General features: G+C 48.1%; 1 pseudogene across 1 annotated transcript; it reads left to right on the top strand.

Moving 5' to 3' along the window:
* Positions 1-1,656: 1,656 nt before the first annotated feature.
* On the top strand, positions 1,657-4,753 carry LOC108298405 (annotated as a pseudogene). Its single transcript, XR_005198736.1, has 8 exons — positions 1,657-1,733; positions 1,840-2,094; positions 2,298-2,570; positions 2,940-2,941; positions 3,140-3,659; positions 4,089-4,121; positions 4,228-4,272; positions 4,440-4,753. The product of XR_005198736.1 is annotated as a class I histocompatibility antigen, Gogo-B*0101 alpha chain-like (transcript).
* Positions 4,754-8,764: the final 4,011 nt, after the last annotated feature.

Raw genomic sequence — 8,764 nt, forward strand, 5'->3', positions numbered from 1 at the left:
AAAAAAAAAGTTTCCTTGACACGTAAGAAAGTAGCAAAGGAGGAACAGAAACAAAAAGATATGAGACAGGGCTGGGCATGGTGCCTCACGCATGTAGTCCTAGCACTTCGAGAGGCCTAGGTGGGTGGATCAACTGAGGTCAGGAGTTCGAGACCAACCTGACTAATGTAGTGAAACCCCATCTCTACTAAAGATACACAAATTAACCAGGCATGGTGGCTCATGCCTGTAATCCCAGCTACTCTGGAGTCTGAGGCACAAGAATCACCAGGAGACGGAGGCTGAAGTGAGCCAAGATTGTGCCACTACATTGCAGCCTGGGCAACAGAGTAAGACTCTGCCTTAAAAAAAAAAAAAAAAAGATAAGACAAATTGAAAACATATAGCAAAACGGTAGACCAAAATCCAACCGTTGTAAGTGAAGAAATGACATGACCCGAGTCACATTAGCAGGACTGCTGAGCATTATGGAGAGAACAGACATGAGCAAGAGGCGAGGGGACAGTGTTAGTGCCACAATTCAGGAGTGACAGGGTGGTGGGAACTGAGGGTAGAGCAGGGTGTGAGGGATGAGATGGGCAGAGAGAAGGGCTGGAGAAGTAGGAGGTGAGGAAAAGGAGCAGGGGAAAGGACTCTAAAGCAGTGAAGAGCCTAGCTGGGGGTTCTTTGCATTCGTATTTAATACACTTTGTGGAACTTACTAAAAACTAACTTATGATTCAAAAAAAGGGTTACAAAAATCCCAAATGTCCAAATAAAATATGCACACTGCTTAGATGTGCATAGTTCACAAAAGCAGGCAGTGCTTGAGCTTTGGTGAAGAGCATGGAGCTCTTACAACTTTGAGGTGATGACTACAGGTTGCCGGTTGCAATATACAGTAACAAACCTGCTTCTTTGTATTCAGGAGATGTTCTGGACTCACACAGGGAAACTCGGGCTAGGGAATGAAGAGAATTTTAAGTGCAACAACCCAGAGTCACAGAAGCACAGCCTTGGAAACTAAAACAAGAGCTTTGTTTAATTGTAATGCTTAATGTAACGTAACGTAAATGTAATTGACACAGGTCTTTTACAGATTGGAATTCTAATCATTCTGGTTTATAGAGAAAACCTGCGTCTCTGCACCTCCATTTCCAGGGCGAGCTCACTCTCCAGTATCAAGTTCTCCGCGGTGAGTTTCCTTGTACAAGAGTCCAAGGGGAGAGGTAAGGAGTGGGAGGCAGGGAGTCCAGTTCAGGGATGCGGATTCCAGGACGAGAAGTGATGGAGAAGGGACTGGGCGCAGCCTGGGGTTCTCTCTCCGGTTTCCACAGACAGATCTTTGGCCAGGACTCGGGCAGACAGTGTGACAAAGAGGCTTGGTGTAGGAGAAGAAGGATCAGGACAAAGTCCCAGGTCCCGGGCGTGGCTGTCAGGGTCTCAGGCTCCAAGGGCTACAACTGCACTGAGGAGGCGCAGCGTTGGGGATTCCCCACTCTCCAGAGTTTCACTTATTCTTCTGACCTGTCAGGTCCTTCTTCCAACATACTCATGAGAATTTCCAGTTCCCACTCCCATTGGGTGCCGGGTTTCTAGAGAAGCCAATCAGTGTCGCCGCGGTCCCGGTAGTAAAGTCCCCGAGCACCCACAGGGACTCAAATTCTTCCCAGATGCCTGGGATGGGGTCATGGCGCCTGGAACCCTCCTCCTGCTGCTCTCGGGGGCCCTGGCACTGACCAAGACCTGGGCGGGTGAGTGCAGGGTCAGGAGGGAAAGGCATCTGCGGGGAGGAGAAAGGGGCCCCCCCAGCGGGGTGCGAGGAGGATCGGCCTGGTCTCAGCCCCTCCTCGCCCCCAGGCTCCCACTCCTTGAGTTATTTCCACACCGCCGTGTCCCGGCCGCAGGAGCCCAGCTTCATCGCCTTGCGCTACGTGGACGACACTCAGTTTCGACCTCGAGTCCAAGGACCGAGGATAGAGCCGCGGGAGCCTTGGATGGACCACCAGGAGCCGGAGTATTGGGACCACCAGACAAGGAATGCCAAGACCTGCACACAGACTTTCCGAGAGAACCTGGGGACCCCGCTCCGCTACTGCAACCAGAGCGAGGCAGGTGAGTGACCCCGCACGGGGCGCAGGTCACGACCCCCCCATCCCCTACGGACGGCTAGGTCGCCCCGAGTCTCCGGATCCTCAACCCGGGAGAGCTCCAGGAGCCTTTACCTGGTTTCATTTTCAGTTTAGAACAAAATCCTTTCGGGTTGGTGGAGTGAGCAGGGGATAGGTGAGCGGGCCTGACCGCGAGGGCGGGTCCAGGGTCTTACACCATCCGGAGGAAGTAGGGCTGCGACCTGAGCCGCTGGCATCTCCTCCGCGGGTACCAGCAGGAGGCTTAGGATGGCAAGGATTACATCTCCCTGAACGAGGACCTGAGCTCCTGGACCGCCGCAGACACAGTGGCTCAGATCACCCAGGTCAAGTGGGAGGCGGCCTGTGAGGCGAAGAGGCTGAGAGTCTGCGTGGGGGACGAGTGCGTGGAGTGGCTCTGCACACACCTGGAGAATGGGAAGGAGACACTGCAGCGCGCGGGTACCAGGGGCAGTGGGGAGCCTTCCCCATCTGCTATAGATCTCGCGGGCTGGCCTCCCACGAGGCGGGGAGGAAAATGGGATCAGCCCTAGAATATCTTCCTCCCTTGAAAGGAGAATGGCATGAGTTTTCCTGAGTTTCGTCTGAGGGCCCCCTCTGCTCTCTAGGACAATTAAGGGATGAGGCCTCTGAGAGAATGGAGGGGAAGAAAGTCCCCGGAATACTGATGGAGTCCCCTTTGACCCCTGCAGCAGCCTTGGGCACCGTGACTTTTTCTCTCAGGCCTTGTTCTCTGCCTCACACTCAAATGTTTGAAGGTCTGATTCCAGCTTTTCTGAATCCCTCGGCCTCCACTCAGGTCAGCACCAGAAGTCGCTGTTCCTCCCTCAGCGACTAGAACTTTCCAAGGAATAGATTATTCCAGGTGCCTGTGTCCAGGCTGGTGTCTGGGTTCTGTGCTCCCTTCCCCACCCCAAGTGTCCTGTCCAGCCTCAGGATGTTCACATGGGTCCTGCTGGATGTCCCATGAAGACTGCAAAATGCTTGAATTTTCTAACTCTTCTCGTCAGACCCCTGCAAAGACACACATGACCCACCACCCCCTCTCTGACCATGAGGACACCCTGAGGTGCTGGGCCCTGGGCTTCTACCCTGAGGAGATCATACTTACCTGGCAGTAGGATGGAGAGGACCAAACTAAGGACACCAAGCTTTTCGAGACCAGACCTGCAGGGGATGGAACTTTCCAGAAGTGGGCAGCCGTGGTGCTCTGCCCCTTCCGGGGCAGAGCAGAGATACATGTGCCATGTGCAGCACGAGGGGCTGCCGGAGCCCCTCACCCTGAGATGGGGTAAGGAGGGGAGTGGAGAGTCATGTCTCTTCTCAGGGAAAGCAGAAGCCCTTCTGGAGCCTTCAGTAGGGTGAGGGCTGAGGCCTGGGTTCATGGCCCCTCACCGTCCCCTCCTTTCCCAGAGCCATATTCCCGTCCCACCATCCCCATCGTGGTCATTGTTGCTTGCCTGGCTATCCTAGGAGCTGTGATCACTGTGGTAGTTGTCACTGTTGTGATGTGGAGGAGGAAGAGCTCAGGTAGGGAAGGGGTGGGGTGGGGTCTGGGTTTTCTTTTCTGACTGGGGGCTTCAAGCCCCAGGTAGAAGTGTGCCCTGTCTCATTACTGGGAAGCACCATCCACACGTGGGCAGACCCAGCCTGGGCCCTATGTGCCAGCACTTACTCTTTTGTGAAGCACGTGTGACAATGAAGGACAGATGCATCACCTTGATGATTGTGGTGATGGGGTCCTGATTCCAGCAGTCACAAGTTAGGGGAACGTCCCTGCTAAGGACAGACCTTAGGAGGGCAGTTGGTCCAGGACCCACACCTGCTTTCCTTGTGTTTCCTGATCCTGCCCTGGGTCTGTAGTCCTAGTTCTGGAAACTTCTCTTGGGTCCAATAACAGGAAGTTCATCTAAGATCTCATGGCCCTGCCTCCCCTCCCAGGACATTTTCTTCCCACAGGTGGAGAAAGAGGGAGCTACTCTCAGGCTGCGTGTAAGTGGTGGGGGCGGGAATGTGGAGGAGCTCACCCACCCCATAATTCCTCCTGTCCCACATCTCCTGCGGGCTCTGACCAGGTCCTGTTTTTGTTCTACACCAGGCAGTGACAGCGCCCAGGGCTCTGATGTGTCTCTCAGGGCTTGTAAAGGTGAGACTCTGGGAGGCTTAAAGTAGGCAGGGGATGGGGCAGAAGGGAAAGGACTGGGTTATAGGGATTCTTTGATTGGGACATTTCGAGTGTGTAGTGGGCTGTTCAGAGTGTCATCACTTACCATGACTGACATGAATTTGTTCATGACTATTGTTTTCTGTAGCCTGAGACAGCTGCCTTGTGTGGGACTGAGATGCGGGATTTCTTCACACCTCCCCTTTGTGACTTAAAGAGCCTCTGGCATCTCTTTCTGCAAAAACTTCTGAATGTGTCTGCGTCCCTGTTAGCATAATGTGAGGAGGTGGAGAGACAGCCCACCCTGTGTCCACCATGACCCCTGTCCCCACGCTGACCTGTGTTCCCTCCCCAGTCATCTTTCCTGTTCCAGAGAGGTGGGGCTGGATGTCTCCATCTCTGTCTCAACTTCATGGTGCACTGAGCTGCAACCTCCTACTTCCCTACTGAAAATAAGAACTGAATATAAATTTGTTTCTCAAATACTTGCCATGAGAGGTTGATGGGTTAATTAAATAATTCAATTCATAAAATTTGAGAGAGAAAATAAAGACCTGAGAACCTTCCAGAATCCGCATGTTCGCTGAGCTGAGTCTGTTGCAGGTGGAGATGGAGAAGGCTGTGAGGAGCTGAGTGTGGATGGGGCCTGTGCCCAGTTGCTGTTGAGTCCATCATGGGCTTTATGTGGTCAGTCCTCAGCTGGGTCAGCTTCACTGCTCCATTGTTTTTGTTCCATCAGTGGAAACTTGTCCAGCAGGTGCTTTGACCACAGAGGCTCAGACATCTCCCAGGGTGGCTCCTGCATACGGGAGTCTCTGTGTTTCTGAGATAAATTTTCAGACCCATTCAGCTCCTGGCCTCCTTCTAGGGCTCCTCTTCTGCTCTGCTCTCCTGCCCTCTCTCCCTGCCCTGGTTCAAGTGATCTTGGTGCTGGCTCCAATCCCAACTCATGAATCTAAAGCAGAGGCTAATTTAGACTTACATTTGTTTGTGAAATTGGATCCATCATGAAGGACTGTTCCTCCCTGAAGAGAGAAACCTGATTACGTGCTGCAGTGTGCAGAGGGGGAGGGGGAGGGTTGGTGTGGGAGGAGGGTTGGAGGTGGGACACCACAAGCAGCCCTGCTGAGAAAAGCACAGGCAGCCTCGATGTCAGTGTGAGGGGACCTTGTGCTGTAGCTGCCACAAAACAGCACTTGGCCTGAGTTTATGTTAACAAAGACACTGTCTTTAGATTAGTGAGGTGCTCTACAGTGATCATTCATTCAACTGACCTTTGTTGTCTGCCAGACATAGGACAGAATGATTCTGCATCTGGGGAACACTATTGAAGTAAAATCAGAAAAATCTCTGATCTTGTGGAGCATGTGTTTCAGTGGGAAGAGGCAGACGACAGATACACTATAAGCAGAGTAAGGAAGGAAAGTGCTAGAAGGTGGGAAGTGCTGTGAGGCAGGTGATCCAGGATGTGGACAGTGAGGACAGGGAAGGTGGCTGTTGTACAGCAGTGGTCAATGTGTGCCTTGTTGCAAAGGTGACCTTTAAGGAAAGATTTGAGGGACATAAGGATGTCTGGGGAAGTTCTTTCTAAGCAGGGGAACTCCATGCAAATGCACTAAGGCAGAAAGGTGTCTATGTTCCCAGAAGAGCAAGGAAACCAGGAGGGCTGGACAGAGAGAAGCTAGATGAGGTCAGTGGTATGGCTTCAGGGGATTGGGGTTGGATCTGATCGTTGCTCTGAGTGGGATGAAAAGTTGGAGGACAGTTTTGAGAAGAGGGCTATGATATGACTTCTCTTTTAAGTGTGTGTGTATGTATGTATGTATTCTCTTTTTTATTATTATACTTTAAGTTCTGGGGTACATTTGCAGAACATGCAGGTATGTTACATCAGTATACACGTGCCATGGTGGTTTGCTGCATCCAACACCCTGTCATCTACATTAGGTAATTCTCCTAATGCTATCCCTCCCCTATTACCCCACCCCGTGCTACCCCTTCCCTAGACCCCATCCCCTTACAGGCCCCAGGGTGTGATGTTCTCCTCCTTGTGTCCATGTGTTCTCATTGCTCAACACCCACTTATGAGTGAGAACATGTGGTCTTTGGTTTTCTATTGTTGTGTCAGTTTCCTGAGAATGATGGTTTCCAGCTTCATTCATGTTCCTGCAAAGGACATGAACTCATCCTTTTTTATGGTTGCATAGTATTCCATGGTGTATATGTGCCACATTTTCTTTATCCAGTCTATCATTGATGAGCATTTGGATTGGTTCCAAGTCTCTGCTATTGTGAACAGTGCTACAATAAACATACATGTGCATGTGTCTTTATACTAGAATGATCTATAATTCTTTGAGTATATACCCAGTAATGGATTTGCTAGGCCAAATGGTATTTCTAGTTCTAGATCCTTAAGCAATCGCCACATTGTCTTCCACAATGGTTGAACTAATTTACGCTCCCAGAAATGGTGTAAAAACATTCCTATTTCTCCACATCCTCTCCAATATCTGTTGTCTCCTGATTTTTTAATGATCGCCATTCTAACTGGTGTGAGCTGGTATCTCGGTGTGGTTTTGATTTGCATTTCTCTAATGACCAGTGAGGATGAGCCTTTTATCCTGTTTGTTGGCTGCATAAATATCTTTTTTGACAAGTGTCTGTTCATATCCTTTGCCCACTTTTTCATGAGGCTGTTTGTTTTTTTTCTTGTAAGTTTATTCAAATTCTTTTAGATTCTGGATATTAACCCTTTGTCAGATGGGTAGATTGCAAAATTTTTTTCTAATTCTGTTGGTTGCTGATTCACTCTAATGATGGTTTCTTTTGCTATGCAGAAGCTCTTTAGTTTAATTAGATCGCATTTGTCTACTTTGGCTTTTGTTGCCATTGCTTTTGATGTTTAGTCATGAAGTCCTTGCCCATGCCTATGTCCTGAATGGTATTCCCTAGGTTTTCTTCTAGGGTTTTTATGGTGCTAGGTCTTATGTTTAAATCTTTAATCCATCTTGAGTTAATTTTTGTATAAGGTATAGGGAAGGGATCCAGTTTCAACTTTGTGCATATGGCTAGCCAATTTTCCTAACGACATTTATTAAATAGGGTATGCTTTCTCCATTGCTTGTTTTTGTCAGGTTTTTCAAAGGTCAGATGGTTGTAAATATGTGGCATTACTTCTGAAGGCTCTGTTATGTTCCATATCTCTGTTTTGTTAACAGTGCCGTGCTATTTTGATTACTGTAACCTTGTAGTATGGTTTGAAGTCAGGTAGCGTGATGCCTCCAGCTTTGTTCTTTTTGCTTAGGATTGTCTTGGCTAGGCAGGCTCTTTTTTGGTTCCATATGAAGTTTAAGATGATTTTCTTCCAGTTCTGTGAAGAAGGTCATTGGTAGCTTGATGGGGATAGCATTGAATCTGTAAATTACTTTGGGCAGCATGGCCATTTTTACGATATTGATTCTTCCTAATCATGAACATGGAATGTTTTTCCATCTGTTTGGGTCCTCTCTTATTTCCTGGAGCAGTGGTTTGTAGTTCTCCTTCAAGCAATCCTTCACATCACTTGCTAGTTGTATTCCTGGGTATTTTATTATCTTTGTAGCAATTGTGAATGGGAGTTCACTCATGATTTGGCTCTCTGTCTGTTATTGGTATATAGCAATGCTTGTGATTTTTGCACATTGATTTTTTTTATCCTGAGACTTTGCTGAAGTTGCTTATCAGCTTAAGAAAATTTTGGACTGAGTCGATGGGGTCTTCTAAATATACAATCCTGTTGTCTGCAGATAGAGACAATTTGACTTCCTCTTTTCCTAATTGAATATGCTTCATTTCTTTTTCTTGCCTAATTTCCCTGGCTAGAACTTCCAATACTATGTTGAATAGGAGTGGTGAGAAAGGGGATCCTTGTCTTGTGTGGAATTTCAAAGTAAATACCTTCAGTTTTTCCCCATTCAGTATGATATTGGCTGTGGGTTTGTCATAAATAGCTCTTATTATTTTGAGATATTTTCCATCAACACCTAGCTCATTGAAAGTTTTTAGCATAAAAGACTATTGAACTTTGTCTAATGCCTTTTCTGTGTCAATCATGTGGTTTTTGTCTTTGGTTCTGTTTAAGTGATGTATCATGTTTATTGATCCGCGTATGCTGAACCAGCGTTTCATCCCAGAGATGAAACCGACTTGATTGTGATGGATAAGATTTTTGACGTGCTGTTGGATTCATTTTGCCAGTATTTTATTGAGGATTTTCACATCAATGTTCATCAGGAATATTGGCCTGAAATTTTCTTTTTTAGTTTTGCCTCTACCAGGTTTGGTATCAGGATGATTTTGGCCTCTTAAAATGAGTTAGAGAGGATTCCTTCTTTTTCTATTGTTTGGAATCATTTCAGAAGGAATGGTACCAGTTCTCTTTTTACCTCTGGTAGAATTTAGCTGTGTTGCTGCCTCAATTTCAGACCCT

Source organism: Cebus imitator, unplaced genomic scaffold, assembly GCF_001604975.1.
Source record: "Cebus imitator isolate Cc_AM_T3 unplaced genomic scaffold, Cebus_imitator-1.0 Scaffold953, whole genome shotgun sequence".
Lineage (NCBI taxonomy): Eukaryota > Metazoa > Chordata > Mammalia > Primates > Cebidae > Cebus > Cebus imitator.